The following is a 27,011-nucleotide window of genomic DNA, read 5'->3' as shown; positions in this document are numbered from 1 at the left end:
TCMCATCCAACCCAAACCATCCTGTGACTGTATAAATTAGAGTTCCCTATGATACATTTACTTCATGTAGTAATGTGTGTACAAGGATGCTGGAGCCTTCTGAATGTGAAATGAAACAAATAGTTGTCTAAAATGTTCTAAATTTTAATGGATTTTTTTCTCATATTTCCCTCCCTAATGAAGGTTGGCATTATAGTCCAAAACTTGCTCAGTGTTGGAAGGTTTAAATTGTAAGCAGCTCTAAAAATCATCCTTTTCAAATTACAGCTAAAATATACCAGCATGGGAAACCTTCCTTCTCTGTGGGGTGAGTGAGCAACTCAGATGCTTTTGATGGACCACACACTGCAATACCTTCCAGTATTATCAAATAATGACTTGGAAACCCTGGGCCATGTGTTGTTTGAACTGCAGTCAAAGGCCATGTTTGGGTTGTGGTCCCTGGGAYATATCGTGACAGGTGGAATATACTGAAATGAGGGGCTGAGGAGTAGTGCTTTTATTTGTAAACCCTGCTTAAGACAATTACAGGGGTGTAGAGCAGAAGGAAGCCTTGTGCCTGGGCTGGTGGTTATCTGTRTATCGTGGCCCAGCAGTCTCCTGTGTAAAGGAATATGTAATTCAAGAAGTGTCCCCAGGAAACGGGGAAGCAGCTTTTGTTCTCAAACYCAGCATTGTCATGATTGAGGCCACATGTTCCCTTACAGCCCTAATCAGTGTGGGGCTGATTCCCATTTAGTGCCTTTCAACCASTGTTATTCAAGCTTTATTCTGTTGGAAATCTGCTCATTCTCATCAACTCGTACTGCAGGGATTCTCTGTGCCAGGTCTGGAGATCCTGATATTCTTTTAATGCACTTTCACTGCTTTATGCAGGGGGATATTTTTCTATGTAATGATTCACAGCAGCTCTGCCTCGGGCAGTGGCTTGAGGTAGGAGGTTATGCAGCAAAGCTACAGTACTTTAAAACACTAATTCTGGTTTTTAAAAGATGAGTGAAAAGGGAGGAGGTTCTTGGGCTGAGGATGGACGACACAATTTGAGCATATTGGGGTGCAATGAAAGATAACCCATCATCTTGGCAAGATATTGTGAAAATTCGTAACTTCTATTCATTCAATGCATCAGGGTGGCTGTGCATTCATTACCATTTTTCAGAATGATAATTCTCCTAGGAAATGCACTTATTACTGTTCCCAGTTAGTTTTATCTTTAATTTATTCTGATATCCATAGTATTTTCTTTGTTTTCAATGTATTGCTGTTTTGTCAAATACTTATAATTAGATTCAGAATAAATAGAATTAAAAAACTCTCATCTAATTAATGGAATTCTTACTCAGGCCATAGGAAAGCTGATTTCTASTCCCTTTTCTCCAGAGGGCCTTGAACCTTTATATCCAGCTTTCAGGAATGGTCTTAACTAAAATAACACACTCCACAACAGCTGCTCTTGAACCTGGCACGACTGTGTTTCAGCCAACGCAGTTGTGTTTAAACCAGTCCACTAATGAGCAAATTTGCAGCTTCTAATTGCAGCCAGGACATGGTGTAAACACCATGCAGATGGCCTTGCTACCCTATTAGCTTCCAATGGAAAAAAAAATAAAATAAAATTTACTGGTCACTTAATTCTCTGTGCATAAGTCTCAGCCTGACTTCATTAAAGGGCATTTGTTGATTGGGGGAAGGCAACAGAGTTTCCCTTCTTGCACTTTTACTCTTTCTTCTGTTAGTGTGATCATTTTGAATTTGATGTTGGCTGCAGAATTTGCACAGCATGTAATTTTTAGAAGAAAACAGAGTTGCTATGCAGTAGTAAAAATTATTATCCCTCCTCTAGCCCAAGTTACTCACTTAGCAACAGTCCTAAACTAGATCTGSTGAGCCTGAATGGATGTTTCTGTGTAGCTCTTTGCCTGTAAAAACATGAGAAATTCTGTATTTTTTCACGAATGCCAGTGGTATCTTAATTTCTTGATTTTGTTGGAGACAAAATTTGTCCCAGCTAATATCTTTCCTTGATTTATCCACCTGAGGAATGAAGCACGTGCCCAACTKCAGCAGTCTGAGGAATATGACTAACTAGGGTGTGATTCCTCTTGTGTTTAAAACACTGTGAATATTTGGGTGGGCTGGTTCGTGCTTTAATGTGGTTTTTGTAAGGGTGGTCAACTGCATAAATTTTTGTGTATTTTTGACAAATTTTCAGATAAGTGCTGTAACAGAGGAAGGGAACGCTTTTCAGGGGCAAGTTAAGAATTTTTTTTCCGAAATCAAGTGATTTCAACCCAGTGACCAGTCTGCAGGGAGCTTTGGGAGACAACAGATATTTTAGCTGGACATATTCCCACCTATGGTACATCTTTTCCCACATCCAGTCCAGTAGTACCGCTCTCTTTCCCAAAGCAGATTTTGGAACAGAAAAAGTAAGCAGAAGGAGGAAAAGTGATGCTCAGAGGGAGCAYTGGGGTCTCTGACCACCTACAGAGGGGTCAAAACTGCTGTGGGAGTGTGAGGAATATGATGCAACATCAGCTGTAGTTCTTGGAGTGAAATATCTCCAAATCAAATGTAAAGASCCTTGAGACCTTGAAAGTCTGGTTTAGTTCTTTGTTTAGGCAACACCTCAAACACCAGAGCCTCTGGCTCAGTGCTGCTGTGATATAAAAAGTGAAATATACTGCGAAAAATGCTACTGGGACAAAACATGAGATTCTCTATGTTCCTGACATTGCAAGATGCAGGAATCTAAGAATGTGTTTGACAGTCTGTCATTGTAACCACCGAAACCTTAGAGGTCCAATTAAAACCTCATAAAGAGTAATTCAGTGATGTTTGCATATGTAAAATAAAATGCTTTCATAGCTCAGCTTTATGAGCGTGTATGGACTCTAAGAATTCTGAAAACATTCATGYATTTTTATGAATGTCATGAACTCAAAATTATTTAGCTAATTTTGACACTTTTCTTTTTTCTTTTTCTCCACAGGCTTTCACCATTTCTTACAGCCCAAACCACAAATAAAGCATTAAAATTATTGATGTGAGCTAAACAGGAGGGCTATTGCCAAAAATAGCAGTATTCACTCAGGCTCATTCTGTGTAGCTCTGGAAAAATTATTCCCATGCTACAGCAAAGATCACATTTTTTCCTTTCTTCACTAATAGCAAAAATATTACCTTTCAAGTGGTCTGTTATTCCTGCAGCTGGGGGATAAGYAGGTTGGATGAAATTTAAGGTAGCTAAATGAGCAAGGCTTGCCGACCCAGCCTCCTGCTAATACAGTGAATGATTTATGATGCTTTTCTCTCCTGGTGCCTTCCCACCCCCTATTTTTCCCCTCAGGATGACAGCAAAATGAGGCAAACGGGCAAATGAAACCTTGTATTTGACCTAAGTGAGCTGCAGGAGCTGTGCTCTTTTTAATTTCCACTTTACTGGAGAGCACGGGAGCAGTTTCAGGGCATGGTTGGGCTTCCAGAAGGGACGTTCACAGTCCTGCCTTGCTCTGGCCAAAGAGACAACAAAGAAACAACCTGGAGTTTGAACAGAGCTCTGGTGTGTCCATGCACAGGCGTGTGGAGTGTGTCCACATCCGCAGAGAGATTTGGCAGTGATGGAAAAACTTTATCCTGGGATAAGAATCCCGTGTGTGGTGCTCCCTTAAAGGCAGGATCCTCCGTCTGGGCAACCTCCTCCCCCACATCAGCAGCAGCTGCTGGCTGGTCTCTAAGTGACCTCCACCATCCTTCAAGGCTCCAGAAGGGAAGGAGCTGTTTTATGGGGTTCAAACTGCAGCCCTGGGAGCTGCAGCACSTTGTACCAGTCAGTACCAGTGGCAGGAGGAGCTCACCAGTGCCATGGCAGGGACAGAGAGGAGATTTYGGGAGGCAGGTGGAATTTACAGAGAAATACAAGCAATGCAATAAAGTGCTTAGAAAGGTGGTGAGATGTGTAAAGGAAAATTGTYTGAAAAGAAACTGATAATCCTGAGGTTTGTTATATCTTTGAAGGGAATGAGATACAAAGAATTGTCCTTTGTAGTAAGTTCCCTTTGATAGATACAACTCCAGTTGCTAAGAAAATGCACTTTTGTATTTCATTCAGTCAGTGAGAGTTTGGCTTTGTGCTAAGCAGTGCTGTTTTCTTCTGAGATTAACCAGAGCACAGAAACATGGGTTTGTTAGCTGGTGCTCCAAGGGTTTTAGAAAACTATTTGGGGAGCACGTTTTGGAGCTGGGTTCTCTTACCACCAACACACAGGTTTGTAAGAACTACACTGCCTGTAATGACATGAGTACCATTTCTTTTCTTCCCCAGATGATTTTAAAGGCAACATTTATTTGTGTGAGATTATAGGTTTTTGAGATCTTAGAACAGTATCAGTACAATGATCATTGCCAGTTTAAAAATCCATCTTGGGATCCATGATTCAGATATAAAATTACCATGAGCAAAAATGAGAAAGAAACCTGATACCCCTGTAAAATAAAGCTCAACCACAAAAAAGCTCATCAGAGCTGGGAGAGCTGAGAAAATGGACCAGTGCTGGTGGTTTTAGCAGTGACCCTGGAGTCCAGCCYGCCTGACTGAGAGCCAGGCTTTTGTGTCTGAAATCAGAAACGCTGTGTTGTACTCCAGCCGTGGACAAACACACGGTGATTAAGAACTTAGTAAGCATCTGTGAAGTGAGACTCAGATCGTTGCTGCCCTCGCTGTGTGTGAAAGGTTTTCTTTTGGAGAACAGTAGCAGCAGGAGACAAGGGAGGACAGGGAAAGCTGCACGGGGAGAAGCAGCAGAAATTATGAGAGAGCAGGGGCAGTAAAGGCAGGACCCACGGAAAAAGTAGGAGCCAGGGGGAGATGTGTGTATCTAAGAGCCCTTGGTAAATAATGAGGAAAGAGGCACATGCACAGCATTGTTGTAGGAGTTTCTCTCATTAGATCAAAAGGACAGCAGCACAGCAATCTGTTGCTTCTGTAGAAAATACAGCGTTCAAGAGGAGGAGGGGACACATGTGGGCAGCAAGAAAGCTCTTGAAAAACAACTAAGAAGGCAGCGGGGAAGAAACAGCTCACGGGTGGGGTCAGAGCAGTCCCAGAGCAGTCGGAGAGGAAYGAGCAGGCAGATGAGTGGGTGAGGACAGACACCCCAGTGAATGTTGATTGTGGCACAGCCTCCATCTGTCCTGCCTTGGTGCACCCACTCCTAGTGCTAGGAATAAGCTGTCATGCCATGGAATCAGATTGCTATTTGCCGTGGTAAAACTGCTGCTGAGAAACACAATCTTTGTTTCCTAGTGAAAGATAAAGAAACAATAATAAATGGTGTTTACAGGCTCGAGTTGTGTATCCTGCTTTGCAGAAGCGCTCCTTTTTATTCTTCAGACTGGTTTGCCTGTGCCATCACAACCTGGAGGCTCTGTGCACTACATCCATGGGTGATTTTAACTTCACTGCATCCATGGGTGACTTACCTTTCACTGCATCCATGGGTGACTTGCCTTTCACTGCATCCATGGGTGACTTGCCTTTCTTAAGCTCCAGTAATTCATGGCTGTGAGTCCAAGGCGCTTCGATATCAAACAACCTCCACGTTAAATAAGCACCACAGGAATTGATGCTAATACAAAGCAACATCCAAGAATTCAATAACTTTCACTGCTGTCAACTCAGTAAAGTTTCAGGGCAGGAGCTGAATCTCTGCCTTACTATCAGAGTAAGGAAAGAATAGAAAAGTCAAACCAGCTTCCAGACCCTACTTTTGCTGTTGGATTAGTTCTTTCTGGACTTGTGTACTTGAGTTTCCTTGTGGTGGTCTTGACACTGAGGAAGGCTCCCGATGTTTGAATTTTGTGCTGCTGCTGGAATCCTGTTTCAAAGAATAGTCCTGTTTAGAAACCTCAGGAACAGCTGTGCAAAAGCACAACAAATTGTCAGAAGTAAAGAAATGTATTTTTATGTCAACACCGAATTTCCTCTGGAAGTATAAGCCATCACTCTCAGAATGAAATKACTTACAGCTTGACATGAGGGTGTTACCATGTTCTGAACCTGACTTTAATATGGGCCACATGAGAGCCAGGAGAGGTCACCAGCAAAGGTGGGCCTTCCTGAGGTAACAGTATGTGACCCTGGGGCTTTGTTTTGACCTGGTTAAAGCAAGCAAAAAGGAAACCCAGAGGAAAAAAAAGGTGGCTAAATCTTTATGTACGCTTTCTTTTTGGAGGGAACACCTGTCTGGGGTAATACTTTGTTGTTTGCATTCATGAGAAGAAGGAAAGCACAACTCTATTTGCTCTGACTTCATTAGTGGCAACCARCTTCTCAAATGAGCACGAAGTTTCTTTTTTTTGCCAGGTCCAAACAGATAAAATTACTACTTGGTCAGTTCCACATAACCTTTAAGACTTTCAATCACAGCAGTAAATGCTACTGTACCCCAGCTCCTGCTTTTACTAAATTGTATTATAAGCACCTTAATTATAGTCTGTGCTGTCTGATGGGCCACGGCAAAGGTTGKCTTCCAAAAAACACATGATAACAGGGGTGGAGCGATCCCGGGCTTTTTTTCGTCCGTTGGGAAAGAAAGGGCTTTGCGAAGAAGATTAATAGTAAACAATGTTCATCTAAATATATCTCAAGACACAAAATATCACATTCCTTCGGGCTTGGCTTCTCAGGGGGTACTGGCATTAGTGTTACTGTGGGATCGCTGCGCTGCTCGAAGCCAGGCTCCTCCTCTGCCGAGCAGAGCTCAAACCAGGTCTGCTTTTGTTGTCATTCCACCGCTGAACTGCAGCAGCACAATGAGGTCTCTCACTTGTGCCGCTTTTAGCAGGCGAGTTCAGGGCTCCCAGGTTGAGATYTAGTTCAAGGGCACAGGAGTGAACAGAAACACTGGCAGGGACTTCACGGTGCTTTGAGCAAATTCTCCACGCTGCTGCCAGGGAGAAGCACCAGACCGGGGTCTTGCAGATGGATTAGTGCCCCTCGATAGCCCGTGTCTGCCTCTCTACTTATTTAATTATTTTTATAGGYCAGATCAAATATAAGTTGGAGGCAGCTTTTAAAGCCTGCTGCACTCAGCAGAGCAGAGCATCTGGCCGGGCGATCGCGTTCCTGCCTCCCCTGTTAATGGCACGGCTCTGGGCCTTGGGGCAGGCAGGCTATCCTTATCACCTTGGCAGCCTGCCAGCTCCGAATAATAMTCCATTAACGTCTGCCCCGCTGGCATTCTTGCCAAATACAAGGGATATCTTTTAAATAAACATTGGCAGTTCCCAGTCGGAGGAAAGAGAAAGGGAGTAGAGGAAAAACAATCCTTGACATTTCGGTGACTTTGCAGGGCAAGCTGACACCTGGTACCACCCTTATCTGCCGGTGTTTGTGCAGAGCTGCAAAACAGCTTCTTCTCTTGGCCCTTTTGCTTTCTTTAAATAGAACTGGGAAGACTGATAATGGCAGGAGTAACTTCCTTGGRTAGGTATTCTTTGCCTTTTCTTTCTCCAGGCTAGGGAGACCCTGTGTCAACATCTGGGCTCCTGTTTTCCTCTGTAGTACAGCAGAACAGTGTGGCAGCYTTCCTGCCTCGTTCTCTGCCAACAATATTTTTTTCCCACAGTTTTCCTCCTTACTGGATCAAATACAATGCAGATTTACTTTTGAGGGGCACTTTCCCACCTGATTTTCTATCTCTTCATCCATCAAACCSAACAGCCACATGGATCTGCCAGGAATCAGAGCAACTGGGGCTCACCCCATTCTCAGCATTCCTCAGGAAGGGCTCTTTCTGTTTGTTTCAAACATTTCACTTTTTTTGTTTCTGTAGCCGAACTCTCAATGACAGCTTAAAGTTTATTTTTCCAGCTGTTATATTTTCCTTCRTAGCAATAAAATTACTTGTTTGGAATTTCACAGTATCAATAAATGAGCTTCGAGGTTTTATTTTTGCAGTSCAGCTAAGATCTGGAATAGGATTCATTTGTCCAGAATGTGATTGGGAGACAGTAAAATATTTAGTGTTGAATGAATAATACAGGGACAAACCTAGAGTTTGTTACCCAAGTCTGGAACTGGGTTTCATTTCTGCTGGTTTTGTCTTGATTCACTAATTGCACTGATGCTACCTTAGTGTATATCAGGGGTAAATAAGGGCATAAAYTCTTTTATTTCATTTTATTAACAAGTTAATTAACAAATTGGACAGTAGTTCAAAGGATTTTAAACATTGATTATAAGGTTATTTTGGTACTAAAGTCTCTGCTGCTAAGGTCTTTGGACTTTGCAACTACTACCTTGCCGAGATTTCCTCAAGATTTCTATTCATATTATATTGTATATTTATACTGAATTTGCAGCACTGTATTTTGTTTGCCCCTTTCCATCTGAATGTTGAGGCTATTCCTATCTTCCCCTCAGTTTCAAGATCAACCCCATCCCCACCCATAATTAAACTTAGAATGTTAGCACTATTACTGAATTTTCTGATGCAGCTGAAGGTTTCCTCTAACCCTTACTTGTGTGTGGGATGGGGCAGAGGAAGCACCCTGCCTGCTGCAGGGCCTGGGGACWGGCTGACAAAGTGCAGAAAGCATTTTTTGACCAGATCCTCATTTTAGGGCATTAAGCTTTTATGTCTCAACACTTCCCTTTTTGAAGCACAGTGACATTTGAATATGTCAATGTGTTTTCAATGAAGATAACTTAATCACCAGCACTGGGAGCTTGTATATCTCCTAATTAAATTGGAACCAATCTGAATCTCCCCAAACCAATCTTTGCTGTATTTTTAGTTCAATCTGTCGCTCCACCCCTGGCCAGCCTGTATATGGTAAACCTTCTGCTATTTCCTGCTCAGTTATTTAGTGTTGGAGCCAAGCTACTTTCAGTTCCTGAAGCAGAACCAAGCAAATCAAATATGGTTAGCATGGAGTTAACTGGGAACATTCCCAAAAGATAGCAGTTTYATTCCCAAACACATACTGATCCACCTACAGTGGAAAAGAAACTTCATTTGCAGATCACAGCCTCTTAACTCTGGGTCAATTCTGTCTGGACACTTRCAGGCCTGGTTGAAGTCTGCATTTAAAAAGGATTATGAACAAGACACTGTAGGCTTTTCACAAGCAGATTGTAATTGAAAATGCAGTGGAAGTTATCCAAATATTGCAACTGGTGTGTAAAAAGGGGCAAGAGAAGATACTGAGGGGCTGTTTAAAAAAGGCAGATGCATATTCAGTAAKTGTAGGTCCCTGCACTGGATTAAGGTGACACAACTATTGCTCTACTTCCATTGTTTTGTTAGACTGTACCAACAGGGAGTGGTTTTGTGCTGGCCAGAGAGATCCCTCAATCCAGGTGTGCTCCAGCAGGGAGGAAGGAGGCAGCTGCAGTTGCTGTGTGGGCTAATAAATCCCTTCAGTGGGCATGTTCAACAGGGAGGAGCACTCTGGAGTCACGTCCACCTGAGTTCAAGTCTGGAGCTGTTAATCAATTTAGATTAGTCTGAGAGTCTTCTCCTCCAGGGGAAACAGCATGGTTGKCCCCTGAAGTGTGAGGGTGAAGGGTAAATAAATACAAAATTGCTGCATTCAGTAGAAGCTATTGATTAGTGCTGGGTGAGATCTCTGTCCTCCTTTCCTAAAAGAAATTCTAAAAAGTTCTTTGTAGAACACTCCAGTGGGTTCTTGCACAACTGTCACCAGCACCTGCTTCCCTAGATGATAAACTTGCAGGGCAGAGAGCATAAAGAAATGCCTGGATTTCTCCTCCGGTAACTGTTCAACCTGTTCTTCAAATTAAGGGTAAAGGTCTTGAAAATAAAGTGGTGGATGTTTAATGAAAACAAAAAGTTGAATACAGTGCACAGGCCGGCTTTGTGTCTCCCTTTTTTAGTGCCTCCCCCTCTCCTCCTCTTTTGCAGCAGAGGTAAAACACTTACTAGACACTGGGGAATCCATGTAGGAATTAGTCTTAAGGCACAAAAACAACAGCAAATCCAGTCTCAGTAGCTCTTCTATTCACAGGGTTAATTGTTTAAATAAAGGAATGCAGTAATAGAGACGTTCTGCTTCAGGCCTCTCTCTTTCAGAGACTCTGTAAGTATTTTCTAACCCAGATTTCAAGAACAACAATGTGTGGCTGTGCTGGAACAAGTGCTATTTTTAAGTTTCCTGTGGTTTGAGGAATTGTCAGATTTCTCTGTCTGAAGGATCAAGGGATCCAGAAAGCCAGTTCTGAGTTTCTGGTCTGAAGGTTGAAGGAATACAAAAATGAGCAGACAGTGATTTTCTGCATTGTAGCAGRTGAAAGAAAAGATGAAATATCTCACCCATGCTCAAGTCAATCCAGAGCAGCTCCAAAAACTGCAGTCTTTAGTTCAATAAATATTATTTAACCTCATTCAGGAAAATCCCTCCTCTACAACAAAACAAGTTTTTCCACTCTTAGGGGTCACGACCGTATCTACGGAAGCAGCCCACGCTGATAAAGTGTTGCACAACTGATACTGAGCAAGTCTTCAAAGAACAAAACTGCACCAGCTGAGCTGAGTCTGTCTGGCAGGCCAGGCCAGGTGAAATGATCTCATCTGCCCTCCCTGTGCCATCAAATTCCAGCCATTTGTGCACAAGAGATGCCTTCTTTTGGGRTGAGCAGAGCCAGTTCCCATGCAGAGATCTGAACATCCCTGTAAATGTCCCAATGCCCGTGGGAAGGTGGTGTCTGTCCTCCAGCTGTATCCAGGGTGCTTTGTGGATTTTGTTTTTGGCAGGTGGAATGGCTGATTCTATGTTTTTCTGTTATCAGGCCCAGTATAACCTGTGTTAAAATTACACAACAAAAATAAATCTATTTTTTGTTCTTTTAATACCATAGGTGCTTTTTAGGGGTTCGACTTGCCCCCTGTGCCTCTCTTGTTTCACAACCAGCAGTGCCCAGGAACATCTCTCTTCTGTGTCTCTCCTGCCCATGCCTCACAAATATCAATAGTTATGATTAAATACAAAAAGGCACRGTGCCAGTAGTTGTGTAGGGGAAGAAGAGGGCAGAGAAGAGGTGAGAGTTTGTTTTTTGCAGACTCAAATATCCCAGTAGCAGCAATGATGGCACTTACAGGAATGCCACCATCTCCTAAATAATACAATTCCCTCACTGCCTGGAAACTTAACACTTAGGCAGGGATGTATTTGACCCTTARGTAATTGTATAGCATCTCAAATGGGCCTGACTTTTGTTTGATAAACATCACATTTTATGTCTTACAATGCACTGATCCCAGAAACAGACTTAAAAAAAATCTGATCTGGGAATGGAACACCAATGAGGAGTTGTATGGCTTATAAATTCTGGTGTGGCATTATAATGCTAAATGACACATCTGGCATCTAACTGAGAGAACTTTTTCACTTTTTCTTTTTCCTAACCCAAAGTGCTTTCTGCAGGGAAAAAAAATAAGTCAAATTGCCTGAAATAACACACTTTCAGTATTAGCAGTGYAGGCTATCTGTGCCCTGTAAAAGTGGAGAAAATATCCCACATACAATCAGCACATTATGTTGTTGTCCAAAACAAAACTGGAAAGTTTTAAGAGCAACCACTGTATAATGTCATATTGTCAGGGTGTCTGGTTTTGGGAGCCTCGCTCTCTTCTTTGAGGGTTATTATGCCAGCATATGAAAGAGAAAACTAAATGGAAACCAAGAAAGATATCATTTTCCTTTCCTCCTTCTCCCCCTCCCTTCTTTTCCTGTTGGGAGTGTTTCTGTTTGTCTGCATAAAACTTACCCATTCCAGTCCCTAACTACTATTTAAGGTTCCCTGCCAGCCTGGGAAGTTGTTATGCAGGTTGCACTTAAATAGCTCACGTTTGTCTGCAGAGCACCTGTTGGTTGACTTGGAGACAGTAAAATTCAGGGCAAAGGCTTCCCAAACACAAAGGGTTGCTTGTGGAAAAAGACCTTGTTGATCTTGGATGGAGTTATAACCAGCACTCGATGCCTTTAGTGGGGCATTGTACRGAGCTCTAAGTCTGTACATGTGTTTCTGTGTGTGAAAAAACAACACCTGAGCTAAACAGAGAGAGCAGAGCTAACGGGCTTTCTTCAGGTGTATTTTATGGAGCACTTTTGAAAGGACTTTTTGTGTAGAGCCCTTGGAAACTCTTTTCAAAGCCCTGCTCAGAAGTGCCGGGGCCTGTGGGCCACCTTCCCGCTCAGGGYGTGCATTGCGTGGCTCACGTCTTTCCAGTGCAGACTTGGGTCTGTCAGGTCGGGTGTTGCAGAGCCTGAGAGAATCTTTTGCCTTGCTGGAAGGTGGAGGAGCCTGAAATAAAATTTTAACAGAAGAGTGTTCTCTCTTTGTGCCAGTCCCTGTTCATTCAGCTGCATCCTTAGCTCCACTCCGTGCCCCCACTGGCCATGCTCTCCGGAACCATTGCTCCTTCTCTCTGTGTCCTGACTCATTCCCTGCTGTGTCTGTGGTTCATTTTGTGGGGCAAAACAAAGGGATAACCTTGAGAAGATCAAAACAGAGTACTCTGAAGTGACACATGGGCACAGTATTAATTTTCAAATGCATTTAAGGGTAATACTGACATTCATTTGCTCTTTACGGGAGCATGCTTGTTTGGAAAGATAGACAAGCAAAACTTTTAATGACAACACAGTTCATCTGTGAAATAACTGGCTAATTTTCCAAACTTTTATTTTAAAAAGCTATTCTAAACTGTCAAGATCCATGAAGATGTTTCCCAGAAGRCATCAGTCTAATCCAGAACTCACAAGTCTTTGAACATCTTTTTGTTTTGTTGACTTGGTTTAGCGAATTGGTACAACATGAACAGCATTGCCCAAAATGTTGATGGTGAACCAAGCCATGCCACTCTGGTTTTGGCAAACAAACACATAAGAAATGCTTGCAGGATCTTTTCAATGGCTGTGTCCTTCCCCAGAAGCTCTCAGGTGAGGCTGCTTTGCACAAAGGAAGATTTMATGGGATCATACAATATCCTGGGGACTCCCAAGGTTCATCAGAGTCCMACTCCYRGCCCTGATTTGCCAGTGGACAGGGCATCCTTTTCCATCCACAGTGCCTCAGGAGCCATGCAGGAGCTGGTAGTTATTTCTTACCATTTGAGCTACTTCATACTTCCCTTTTAACTTTCAACCACCCTGCAAGGCAGCACCTCTGTGATCTTGCCGAGTTTGGGATTTCCCATCACACACACACACACAATGCCTTTGACCCCACTGCAGATACCAGAATGAACAAGAGCCATGTGTTTGAGGCTCAGGTGAGGGAAAGCCAAGCACTGCACTCATCACAGGCAACAAACTGATCTTCTGCTGCAGTTATTGTTTAAAACCTGATTATTTGTGCAGCCCAGATGCTGAAACCTTTGGTTTTGGAGCTGGATAAGCAAAACTGACAAACTGGATAGTTGCCCACAACAGAGGCAGAGAAAGGAGGAGCCTCTGGTATCACTTCAGTACCTGACCAGTCTTTTCAGCAGGTATTTTTCCAGTTCACAACAGGCYACTGACAGCAGAAAGTGCAGCAGCAGCAGCTCAGCGGTGAAACTGTTACAATGGGAGGGAGATAAAGCAAAGGATTTTTTGGAGGGGCAGTGCCAGGAAGCGGCTGAGACATCACATGACAGAGGATGTGCCCTCTGCAGCTCGGGGACTATTTACTTACAGGCGAGACTTCACCAGACTCCACCAAGGGCAGTTTTGGCGAGTTATTTGAATTACCTGACCCACTTGCAGTAGGAAGTCATTATAGAGATAGTAAATACCTACCCCACCCTCGRCAGGCAGACAGACTCTTTTGCCAAAATGGTCTAGCTCAGCTTCTCAGAATATAAAATATTGTACCTTCCTAGTTGAAACTGGCATTGCAAAGACAGCAGAAACTGCTGCTGTTCCAGTAAACTGCTCCATTTCTTGGCATTCGACCATTGTGGAGAGAGCTTCCAGGATTTATGTCTTACCACCACCTGGAGCACAAATAATACRTGAAGGATAAGTTGGAAATTTTTCTTAAGGTGCAAATCTCTCRCTTCTCACATTGATGGGAAAAGCTCCCAGGCCTTCTGGCAGTCAGGRAAGTTGCCTGTGATGGAGGATTCCGAGAGGAGCTTTACACAAGCACTCATTTGAAGTGTTAAATAGACTCCAACACAGTTTTTCCCAGACTTTTTTGTTTTCCTTTCTTGTAGGGAAAGCTGCAGCTAACTTAGCACACATAATATAGAGTCATGGAATTGTTAAGGTTGGAAAAGACCTCTGAGATCATCAAATCCAACTGTCAACCCAGCACTGTCACTCTGTTCACCACTAAACCATGTCCTCAAGTGCCATATCCACACTTCTATTGAATACTTAACATGCTTGATGATTAATTATTGTTAATTGATGGATGGGTTTTTAAATTTCAAGGAGAAGCTTGCGAAATTATCTACAAGTTATAATTTTTTTTAAAAAATCATGTTACTGTTACACTAAATCATAACTATAAATCCTTTCCCCCTTGAATAGATGAGATTTCACCAAGATGTGTGGCCTGCACAATGCTGACCTTTAGCACAACCCTGCAAATTATCACCAAAATAAATTTTGATCTTGCTTAGACCAGAGTAGAGTTGGAGAAAGTCCATGAAAAGACAAGAGATTTATACTAAGGCAGCAAAGAGCAGGTCTGGTCCAAAATAGGTATTAATGCAAGAGGACTTGTTTCAAATTACAATGATGATAGCCTTCGCTTGGATGGTAGGAATAGTTGATGACAAGGAAGGAAGAAGAAAAGACCTGGCATGTCTTCTACAGAACATAGATCTCAGCTTAAGTTTCCTTATATTTTGTGAGACTTAAGTGAGTCTTACCTAGGACTTCAGACACTGAGATGGATGGCAGAAAGTGAAGTGAAAGTTTTATTTCCTTCAAAGATCTCTGATCGAAATTTAGGGCATAATTCTCCATTTGATAAACCCAGGAGATGAATTTGCTCATCCTCTCCAAAGCTGGTGAAGTCTTTGCTGAGGTTGACTTGATCCACCTTATCCACAGGGCTCAGGTTGTGCTGTGACTTTTCAGAGCATCACGTGCTCGTGGCCTGGGTTGGGCTGGCTCAGGAGAGGAGGCCACAGCCAAGTTAAAAGGGATTTCTGCTCCTGTTCTCCAGGGGGATTGGTCATGATTGTGTGGTGTTAAGGACAATGGGTCATATTGSGCTCGCCAGGGGGTTCAATGCACTCAAAGATCCACAAGGGACATGGGCACCCAACTCTGAGGCTGTGGCTCAGAAGCCTTCATTAGGGGTGTCCTCATAGTGATTTGGGAAAATTCAGTGCCTACTAATGGGATTTACATGTATCAGTACCCTGAGTGCAGGCAGTGAGGTAGTGAGCTGGGAAAGWACTGAACAAAAGGATGTGCTTCTGTGCTTAGGTTGGTACCTCAGATCTTTTCTTGGATCTGACCCTGAATGCTGAAGTTTAGGAATGAGTATCAGCCAGCCTGTGTTTAYAATTGTACTGAGTTTCCTTAGGGAAATAAATCAAATCAAACCTTTTTTTTTTTTTGTTTGACACTGTTATTAAAGTAGAAAGCTGAACACCAAACTGCTTGGGAGGCCCAGATCTAAACTGGAGCCACACTTCCCTTGTTTCTGTTCTGGTTTTGAACGCCCTTCATCAACTAATCAGTGCCTGGCACAGTATTAAATGTAATCACTGAACTCCAAAACATTGTAATGTGTCTACCTACTCCATGGTTCCATTTGGATGGAAATTTTCTATCTCGTTTAAAGACTATTAAAGCCCTGCCTTTCTTGCTCAGAACAAAAGGGTATTGTTGGATTTGTTTTTCGTTATGTTCGTATTCAACAAAAGATGATTATTCTGTCTGCTCAGTGCTGAGGTCCCTGTGAACATGTAGACCTCCTCTCTACTTGMTTTTCTTTCTCCTGGCTCACTACAAAATAGAAACATTTCCTTTTCACAGAAGTGTACGGTTGAAAGGCACAAAAGCAGATGTTATTTATCAAAACTTTCAAGGTTTTCCTGACATAGGTATTAATTAAAAAGTTGGTGCGAGGCATAATTGAATGAAAAATCAGCGTTGCAAGGCACAGCAGGAGCAGCAATGAGATTAATACACATTGATTATTAAGAATTCATCTTTCATGAAGCAGAAASAGTTGTTTCAGCCAAAACCTTTTGACCTTTTAAGAGCGGTGTGGCAAACCCACAAACACAGAGTTGTTTGTTTGGTCCCTATTATTGCCATCACACTGTCACCTAGGGAGAAGAGCTTTTTTTGATCCTCCTGTGGGCAGCAGAGCAGGATTCTTGCTTTGGGAGAGCTCACAGCCCATTCACAGTGGGCTGACTTTTAAAAGACCCATTTATTGAATGACGCAAGGTGCAAATTATGACTCACTCTGCATAGGTTAAGTTTGTGAAAAATCAACCTATATTCATCTCCYGAGCACCTACACAGCTGCTTAATCCATTTATTATCTCTGGGGTCCCATTAACCCTTTGAAAGGGATCTGCAACATAGCCCAGCCAAACTGATGTTCTTATCTAAGGAACTGAAGTTTTTCTCTTATCAGATCTAATGAGAGGAAGATTTTCTTCTCCCTGGCCAKGATTAGATCACAGAATGGCCCAGCAATCAGAGTTTGAGCATTTCTTCCTGTTCCAACAGCCTCACAAAAACTCCATCTGTTGYTGCTGTTTGCTGATACCTGACACTGTTTTCCAGGGCTCACCCAGATGAACCAGATGCTCTGCAGTATCTCAGTCCTCTAACAACCTTGTCACGATACTGTAAGTAATTGTTGTTTATTATAAACAGCTTTTTAAGCACAAGTGTGATGCTAGCCCAGCACGTTTTCTCAGCTGAAACATCTCCTTGTGTTTCCCACTGCATCACAACACATTTTCCTGGTGGATTTGAGGGTTTGGGAGCGGTTTTGCTGTGTTTGCAAGGCCTTTCAAAGGACAGAACCACCTCTTCACCTTCTCCACCCATGTCCTCCCCCGTCTTCCCTCCTTTCAAAGGGAGAACACCAGGAAGTTTGGAGATTCAGATGTGGTTCCTAAACCTCTGTCAATGAGGCAGGTCTCCTGTGCTGCTGGAAATGGTGTGCAGCCACTGGTTCCTGTATTTCAGCTCTCCTTCCTCTCAGGAAACCCAGACTCCAAGGGGAGGAAAACCCCAAATGACCCTTGTACAGGTCATCGCAAAAAGTGGTGCTTGTTTAAAAAGGGTGTTGCCTTGTGTRTGTGGCTTCATTTCTCCACCCATCCCTCTTCTGCACGTTTTACAAATAGTGGCAGCTGTCACAAGGCTGGCATTATGGGATGGACACTGAGAAATGAAGTGTCTCTTTCTTTGACCCCTTGTTTTTAGTCCTAACTCAGCACAATTTTGCTTTCCTGGTCATAAGTCCGGGCTAGGGGTGGGACTSTACCTCCTCTTGTTGCTGTGGATGATTAAATACTGCAAAAAGATTTTCTCCAATGTTAAATCAAACACTGAAATTCATTTACTTCCTCTCTGTTCATAAATATTGTGTGTCAGCTTTCTGCAAACCACAGTTTGCTAACCTACTCCCAGAGATTCCTGCAGAGAGGAAGTGGCAAAATTGCATGTAAGATTATTTACAGAAAACTAAYGTGAAAAATGAACATTGGCCAGATACCTGTCTGTGTCTTTACTCAGGGAACACGTGATACCCTCTGACTTTCATGGTCAATCACAACTGAACATAAAATGTGAGTTTCTCAGYCCATGTAGGAGATTGGAATTGAGTATAAAGATATATATGCTGTTGTTTTTAAGCCCGTAATAAAACTTACTGAATGCTCATGAATAATAGATGCATTTAAAGGAAATTACGATCTGCTCCTGTTTAATCCTTRAAAGAAAAAAAAAYCCAACAAATTAGCTTATAAATTCTCTAATGGTTTATTCTTTAGGGCAGAACAATGGAGGCTTGGTACAAAACTCATTGGAATCAATAAAAAACCCCCATTTCATGCCCCAAATTTGTAAGCTACACACAAGTCTGTTATGGCAGCTGCCACCTTTACTAACACCAGGGTTCAGGCCGGGTTCCTGCAGGGCTGTGGCAGAAAGGGCTCTAAAGTCTGGCTGAAACAGCCTGATATTCCCTGTGGATCAGGCACAGAGGTGGACCTGTGCCGTGCACTCACCTGTGCCTTACGTCAGTAAGTCTACTATGTGCTGTTCCACTTGTGGCTCTTGTAAATCAAACGCAGAAATGAGCGGCTTTTTCGGCCGTGCCGCTGCAGAAATGTGATCCAAGGCTCAGGTAAGGTCCAGCTGTGATCTCTCTCCTTGCTTATGAACGCACATTTCTGTTCTCAGGACCTTAGAGCTCCTTCTGCACGGGCAAAAATTGTAAAAACAAAATGAACAGCGTTCTCTGTGTACAGTGGAGTTATTTMAAGCGCCTGAGGGTTTGAACATAAGCAGACACTGTGTTCACATACAATATAAGCAAGRCTTCTGGGTTTTGGCATTTAAAATGACAATTAAAAATACAGCAGGCGTGTTTCAGCAACTTTATGGGTTGCCATAAACATCGAGAAAAGGATTCCAGACAAAAGTAAAGATTCACTGGAAGGATTGTTTTCTTTTTTTCTCACTTTTCAGTGTGATGTCTTCTAACACCCCACAGAAATAAAGGGCAGAAGGTGTCTCCCTCACTGGAAGTTGTTGTACATCAAAAAATGCTTCTTTGGGAGAGTCAGAGTTTACAGACTGTTTGGGTCTGTTCAGGTAATTGTTTTAGCTTCCTGCTCACAGTTTTCTAAAAAACCTTGAGGAGAAAAAGCCACAAAGAAGTGTGGGAGGTGAAAAACACTTTTCTTCCTCAGTAAAGGAAACAAGCATAACAGACTCAAAATCTCTCCCTGGCACAATTTGGGATTCCACGCCACTACCTGAATTTTCTTAGAAATATTTACCACAGGAATGACACTACTGCAAATCAGGCMGCTCCTCCCACTGTAGGCTCCTGACAATTTGCCAAGGCCAGGGAATTGTACATTGTATCCTGTCCCTGTAAGGAACACAGTGTTTACAAATATATAAGGCACCTCTTGTTGTGTTTWAGGCATTAAGGTGAGAAGAAGAACCTGAATCTCAAGTTAAGGATTTAATTACAAGGTCTTTCTTCCTCAGGAATTTTTTGCCTGCCACTTGTAAACCTTTGGCAAAAAGAATTCCCCGGCTTCTTTGGCTTGTGAACCTGAATATCTCATTAATCAACACCTAAATCTCCTAAATGCTTTGAAATGTTGTTTTGACATTAAGTGGCATTTCTCCCTAGGATGGCCAGCTCTTTCCAAGCCTTAAAATGGGAGATAAAGTGCAGTTTGTTGTTAGATAGTTCTGAAATCCATCTTTTATTTTTAGAACATATTAGCAATGAGTTTGATTCTGTGCATGTGCTGAAACCTCGAAGCCATCATCCCCTGACCACCTAAAGGTGCTCAGCCACAATAAATCCCCTGCAGCTTCCCTGGTTTCTCTCAGTCCCCTCCTCACCATGGGAGTGGTGTGGCTCCTCTTTACTGAACTCCAGCACCGGGATTGTTTTTCAGGAGTCAGGGCTAAGTGAGAAGGAGGTTCCTGCCCTGAGTTAAGCAACACCCCATGTTGGTGATCCAGTGTCTCAATCAGGGCAGGAAGTAAGGAAACTGCTTTACCCTCCTGAGTGCACAAACCAAYCCCCAGGGACTGGGAATGGGACATCTGTCAGAAAAGAGGGAGATTAGAGGGTATCTYAGGGCTACATTTGTTTCCTGTGACTGTGCCTTTGGTTTGTTTTATCCCTTTCCTCTCCCCCATACCATAATTCAGGACCGTTCATGAGTTTCTTTTTTCCCCTTTACATTTATTGATTTCCTTTAATTAGGCAATAATTTTGCAATCTGAAGGATTCAGWGCCAATCCCATTGTCCTTTTCTACYTTGYTGTCTCTTTTCCTGACCCTGCCACAGYCRCAATGCCAYGCTGTGAACCAAAACTCAAAKGTCCTTTTTGTTTGTTCAATTTTTGCTTTGCATTCCTTCCCTTTCCCTTGCATTYCTGCTCAGTGTAGCCCTAACAGCTCTTCTCCCTCATGTGGAGCATCAGGCACATCCCCCAGGCCTCCTGCTGAAATCTTTCCCTCCCTGAAACACGACCTTGGGCTGGATCTCACCCTTCAYGCAGGTGCTCAGCTCAAAACAAACTTCAAGTCTTGTTAAGAGCTGKTTCAGGGGCTCAAGTGGGCATGAGATAAGGTGCAATTTTAACACTCATCTTTTATCCAGGGCAAATTGGATGTTAATTGTGRTGACACTGCTGTGGTGGACAGCTTTTCTAGCTCTGAGTGCTGTTGTGCAATAGTAGCTGTGTGACTTCTTCATCTGCACAATCAACCTGAAACTGTCTGGATTAAATCACATTTGTAATTGCTGCTAACAAAAGAATCCTAAGGGGAAGAGCAGCTGCAGGAAGGCTCCAAAATCCTGTCTCGAACTCTTTTACCTTGCTGGACATTGCCAGTAGCTTCTCTGGTGATGGAGACTTGGAACTTACCTGGAACAGAATTGAACAATCCCTTTCACCTGTTGTACAACACAGGTTTGTTCCTTGCCTTTCCTTCGCTCATCCTTTGCCCAGCAAAACTTCAGCTGCTTGGGCAAGTGTGTCACAAGCCACTGCACCTTATTCTTGGGAAGTTTATCTTGCTGTTCCAAAAATTCCTCACACTCCTTGGCATTTATTCCTGTGGGTATTTGTAGACTGTTATGTCTGCCCTTACTTGTTTAACCATTTAGCTCTGTCCTCATAAATCACTCGCCCTCAGCTCTTTAGCTGGGCTCCCTGCCTGTGCTCCTAAGTGTGAAAACTCCAGGCTGAGCCCACCCTTTCCATGTCTACTCCCCACTGGATTCAATTGTGGCACAAAGTTGTTGCTCGAGCCATGATTTCATTCCTGGATAATTGCGTGATCCTTTGCTGACCAAAGGATCTCTGGTTCTGTGCAGTAATTCTCTGCTTTAATTTCCCAGGTCCTCCCACATACTCTTAAGGCTTGTTCCACCTCTTCCCCTGATTTAAAACCACCAGTTCAGGCTCTTTGCCCCTTGTCCCCAAGAGCAMAACTTCTGGGAGTATCCATGCAATTGTTCTGTTCCCACTTCTTTCATCCCTCACTCTTCACTGAAGGACTTCCTGCAGCCAGAATCCCATTCCAGAGGCAGTTGGAAGGTGGGCATGAAGGTGTCCCAGGATGGGTGGATGGTGGTGCACCAGGGTAAGGAACAGTAACTGGCTGGATTCAAACCTCCTCTTCCCAAATGTGTGGCGTGTTTACCCCAGCATAGGAAATTCTGGCATTTTTGCCTCCTCCTGTGGACACCTCTCTGAATTATTGCAGTCTGCACTTAACACATGCAAATTTCAGGAGCTTTGTGGTCAAGCCAGGATGTGCTGTTGATTAAGGCATCYTGGAAAGGTATCTGGATCCTAAAAGAAATTAATTGCCACAAAATCACCACGAAGAAGAGAACTCTGCAAAAGATGCATTTATCCAGTTTATGAGGATGCTTACAGTGACTACAGCAAGGGATGAAAATCATTAAGAGTTGTGTAAGGCMCAGGAATTTCTTCACAGTGCAAATGAGGCTTTGACTTTTAGGCAGAAGTAAGTAAGTTCTTGTGGGCTGATTTGCCCATAGCTGCCTATTGCAAACTTCCTTTTACTTCTTTGTTACATTTTTGTGCGTGGCTGCAACCACAGACACAAGAAGGACCAGAGAGATCCCTAATCTGGCACAGGGTATCATCCAATCAGTTTAGCACGTTACACCATCACGTGCAAAGTATGGTGTTGTTCTTGTTTTGGCTGATAAAGATTTGGAAGTTGCAAAATGRTTACTAAAGCAAGAGACAGGGTGTGATAGAAAACATCTATTTTCCTAATAACTCAAAAACTYTAGACAAGCCTCCAGTCTCTGCTGTGTTTCCTTCCTACTTGCACAYTCATTTTGTCTCCTCCACTCTCATCTTTCTTGTTCCTGCATTAACTGGGGCTGATCCCTGCAGGATTCTTCCCTCTCCAGGTTGGAAGAATCATCCATTTGCCTTGTGGCAGAAGAATTCAGTTCTGAATTTGGGCTGATGTGTTGAAAAGCTGCTTGTTTCACCTCTGATCTCCAAAGCCACTCTTTTAAACTCTGAACATGAGCAAGAGTGTCCAATATGACCATGAATTAACTCAAATAGTACCTGGGAAGTTTCATCTTTTTTAATGGCTTTGTTCAATTATTTTATTGGTTCATTTATCTTTACAGAAACATTAAAATCATGCAATCTTTCTTTTCTAAAGGAGATTCTTATAAAAAACTCAACTCTCTGCATGTTTTTTTTGTTTCTGTGACTGTACACACGCACATTTTATTTTGTGAAAAGCTCCCTTAGACACATTTCCCCCCTCTGTTTAAATCTCCTGAGACATAAGGCAAGTACAGAGGAAGAATTCCAAGTGTAAAAAAGAAAAATCTTGTTCCTCCCTCAGATCTCCATAATCATGGCTAAGTGTTGCACGTTTACTTAAGGTGTTGTAGAAAAATCCACTGGTGTTCAGCAAATTACATTAGATTTTCAAAACCATGGCAGTGGTTTTTGAACTTTGATTTTCTGTGTCCCAGATAAGAAAGAAGAAGGAATGAAACAATCCACTTGGAAGGGAAGCTCTTTCATTTCTGCCTGGTTAGCAGTTTAGTAAAAGTTTAGCTAAAATATTTATTCACCAGGTAAGACTAGTCCCTGTCTTGCTTTCTTATGCATGCTGTTAATTATGTTTGGTTTTTTTTGTTTTTTTGTTTTTTTTTTCTGGGATTTCTCACTAGGTTAATGAAGTCTGACCTCTTTTACTGTTTTCTCATATTCCTTCATTCTAAATTGATCATGCTGGAATGATGACCTCTACATAAGGTCCCAGAAATCTGTACTTTAAATATTGAGTCTGCCCCAGCATGGGTTACACACTCATCAGACTAAGCCAGAAACAAAACTGAAATCCTTTGGAAAGTGAGGCTGAATATTTAAAATGAACCAGAGGAGATCTCATTGGAAATGTCCACATCATCACTATCCTGTCTTCCTTAAAAAGCATGAAGGTTTAATCAGGCTGTCTGATAGAAACAGGTTCTGCAGCAGKATTGCACAAACAAATGTGGGAACGCTGCAGTTTCAGAATGGATTGGGATCTGCAGGGTCATCCCTGTGACCTCCTCRTGAGCTGGGAGAGCCTTAGAGGAAGAAATGTGGGACCAAGCTAAGAACCTTTGTGTTGGCTCTGTGAAACAGTTCCAGCTTTCTCTGCTGGGGAAACATGGGAATCCTTGGCTCAGGGTTGATCCCATGAARTGGCCTCATGCCCACTGACTCAGGGCAATGTGGATAAATTGGGCAAGCAAAAGCTAATTACCTCCTGTAAAGCATCTCTCCTCCTRAATCCTATGGGCCATTTTATCCCATGACTAATTGCATGTCTCCTCATTTACATTTGATCCAGCCTCCACAGAAGGTAGTAGGAGTTAATTTTCTGATTTTCCTGGGAAAGGAATTGAACTCTGTCTTTGAGTGAGTTTCTCTGAGCAGATGGATGGTGCTGAGCAGTGCAGTGAGAGCAGGAGCTCTGCAAGAGCCATGGGCTGGTGGCAATTCTCTTGGTGCTCAGGAGAAGGCACTTGGCAGGTCCATCTTCTCAATTTCTGTGGTTCYCTTTGCAAACATCTTCCCCTCAGAGACCGTGCATTTAGAGCACCAAGAGTGGAGGGAAGTGTAAGAGGGTTTCTCTCTACTTCCCAGACCATTTCTAAGCAATAAAAAAGAGCAATTAAGSAATCAGCTGAATTGACCATTAAATAGAATACATTTAAAAAGCCATGACTTTTTTTTTTTGAGCAAAGATGCACTTAGAAAACCTCCTTTTTTTTTTCCAAACACAACCCTACACTGTGAGTTGTGGATGCAAAATTATTACTACTTTATACCTGCAGCTGAAAAAGGAACCATGTAGCTCTGGATGTCAAATGTGGTTTTAATCTGCTTCACAGCTTGTTTTGTTTTGTTTTTCTCTGTTTCATTTCCCTTTGCAGTGTTAAACTCTGACCCTGAAAGGTGAGGAAGTGAAGGAAATGGAAGAGTGAAATTTGGGGAGTCTGAGGCAAAAAWGCCAAGGGAACCACGGGGCAGCCTGTCTGGTTTGGAGATTGAAATGCAAGTGGAGTCCTCAAATTTATTACCTTGGAACCCACTCACTTATGGATGTGGACTCCCTTAAGCATAAGTCTTACATTATGTCACYGAGATGGCATTTGGGGCTGATTTATGTTGGCACAGAAGTGGCCATAAAGTGCACACGTGTGCCCAGAGTAGCCCCTTTTCAAACAGAGCATGTTTATAGAAACAGGAAACACGGCTGGAGCAGGAGCACCCCGAGCCACTGCTGTGTCAACAGCATCACAAATACAGGTATCCAGGATCTGCACCCTCATGCATTTTCCATGGATTCCCACTCTAGTCCATAACCTGGAACACAGTTACCAGAGATTAGTGGTTGGTGATGGAGGAAAAATGACTTATTAGGTGAAATTTGCTCCACTAAAGATGCGTATCTGACCAAGAGCCACAATCCACTTTTTAATCCTTTTCTTTCTTTCTCTGTCTAATCCATGGCTGATATTTCATGGTGATAATCCCTCTYTTTTTTCCCTCCTTGGAGAATGAGGACACACTATATTAATTATATCTGATTCTGTAGTCACTTAATTTATCTTTAATGGAGTATTTTCAGTGATTTCTGTCTGCATAAATCTGAAACCTTCAGGTCATATTCAGGGAAGTGTAAAATCTTCACAGTTCTTTATAAAGTACATTAGAAACAGAAAATATACAAGCTCTATTTGAGATTTCTTTTAGGAGACAGAAAAGCAGACATAAATGAAGATGAAAAATTGCAGAGCATTTTTGGTGACCGAAAAAACTCTACTCTCTGATTCCTCAGATGAATTTATTTGCATGTTCAGTCTTCAACCTGTTCTGAATTGTGAGGTGCTATAAATATATCCAAATAACCATCTCCAYGATCTGCTTGGATCTGCTGTGCCTGCAGTGAACTCAGAGGGGTTTCATGCTCCCAGRGTGCAGTGTTTTGCACACAAAACAACCTCCTCTAAGTTTCTAAGGAGAACCAGTGATTAAGGAGCAATTATTTTTCTCATGTTGATATACAGCCCTCCCTTTCTCTTYCTCAGTCTGAAGAATCCTTATGTTGGTATTGAAACAATTCAGGGTTTTTTTAGGGCACATCTGATACTGAAAGTTGGAAGAAATAAGATCTTCACATTGTCTCAGAGAGGAAATGCATGCGCATCCTAAAGCCCAAAATGCTGATTGTCAATGGAGATTAACTTGAAATAGGAACTCATKAGTCTTTTCCATGGATATTCCCTACTCTTGCTCTTTCAGAGCTGACAGGAGGTGTAAGCATTGCTCACAGGAGCACATCTGTAGCACAGTGAGAGACAGCATCAACCAGGTAACTCAGAGAATCTGGACCATGCTCAGATTTTTCTGAGAAGCAGCAGTAACTGTGTTGCAGTCCTTGCTCAGTGGATTTGGGTAACCTGAGCCTAACTGAGTAGGCCATAGGAGTAGGACTGGTGTGTTACTCACTGAGGACTTACATTCCCTTTGGGGATGACATGSAAAAGTATTTCTATCAGGGAAATACAGTTCCTTCATCCAGTGTCTTAGGACTTGCTTKTTTACTGATTGCAAGTCAGATAAGTTTGTCAAAACATTTGTAACCTGCAGAATGAAAAACGGAACCAAACAACCTGCCCCAAACAACCTGCCCTTGGTGTTTCATTGCAGGAAATATTTCTGTGTGACTGCTGTGTTTAGCACTTGAATATCCTGGCAGGCTCCCTGCTATTAAGGAGCACAGATAGGAGCTGTAATGCTTTGTTGGGTTTTGACTGGAACAATTTTTTGTAGGTTTTTTTTGGGAGAACTTCATTGCAGGTAAATGCTTAGTTTGGTTCTCCTTTGGTGTTTCATTTCAGGGCACGCAGGTGTGTTTGGGACAGGATTAGCACAGAATAACAGGCACACTTATCAGAAGGGTTGGGAAACAGATACTGTAGTGCTGAGTGGGTGTCATGGGGGAGGGTTTTTAACTTCCCTGGATTAGAGCCCAGCACAGGGGTAGATGTGGGAAAAATCATGTCGGCAGAGAATTGTGTGTTGAGTCTCTGTGGGTGGGAGCTGAGGACGCCCCACAGCAGCCTGGAATCCCAACTCTGCTGTCTGGAATTGCAGCAATAGGCAGCACAGGAGCTCTCTGATGGCAAAAAGGCCTGTGTTCCCTGTCAGAGCTGTGTCCATGCAGAAGGGCGGCCTTGTTAGAGATCAAAATATCCGTTTGTTAGAAATCAAAATATCTCCCAAAGGTAAGAAACACAAGGTTTTCAAAGTTCCACAACACACTTTAACTGTTTGAGAGAAATGTTTCTCTTCCAGCACTTTTATCTGTTACTGCTCACTGTTCCCATCTCACAGAGTTCACTGCCCCTGAAGGATTTACACCAATGGACTTTACTGGGATAGGGGAAAGTGCTCATTCTAGCAGTCAGTTTGTAACATTGGTAAGGATTCTGAAAATTAGAAAGTCTCTGAAGGTGCACATTAGAAGCTTGCTGGGCATTGAACATTTCTTATTTTTGTGCTATAACTTTCCTCTGAAATACAAGCAGTTGTGCTGAGTATCCATGTGCATTTATGTAGTGGGAGTGTGATTTTAACCCCAAACTGGCCCCTAACAAATTCTCCGACTTTATAATCTTTATACAATCGTTTTTGCCCCTGTGTGTACTTGAAATTAATGTCCATGATACACACAGAGC

General features: G+C 42.6%; 2 long non-coding RNA genes across 11 annotated transcripts in view; both read left to right on the top strand.

Annotated features, from left to right (window-relative positions):
• LOC130576046 (uncharacterized) overlaps positions 1 to 27,011 on the top strand; it is a 116,736-nt gene that overhangs the window by 31,223 nt on the left and 58,502 nt on the right. For all 10 annotated transcript variants that reach the window (XR_008965629.1, XR_008965622.1, XR_008965621.1 and 7 more), the window contains one exon: positions 16,774 to 16,838. This is a non-coding gene — a long non-coding RNA (uncharacterized LOC130576046). The remainder of the gene's footprint in view (positions 1 to 16,773; positions 16,839 to 27,011) is intronic.
• Positions 18,628 to 26,094, top strand: LOC130576047 (uncharacterized). Its single transcript, XR_008965630.1, has 3 exons — positions 18,628 to 18,819; positions 22,746 to 22,850; positions 24,201 to 26,094. It is a non-coding gene; the product is annotated as an uncharacterized LOC130576047 (long non-coding RNA).

The sequence above is a fragment of the Malurus melanocephalus genome, unplaced genomic scaffold, assembly GCF_030028575.1.
Source record: "Malurus melanocephalus ecotype Western Australia unplaced genomic scaffold, MMel_1.1 scaffold_125, whole genome shotgun sequence".
NCBI classification, from domain to species: domain Eukaryota; kingdom Metazoa; phylum Chordata; class Aves; order Passeriformes; family Maluridae; genus Malurus; species Malurus melanocephalus.
Note: the sequence above shows the minus strand (reverse complement) of the source record. Positions and strands in the feature narration are given on the sequence as shown.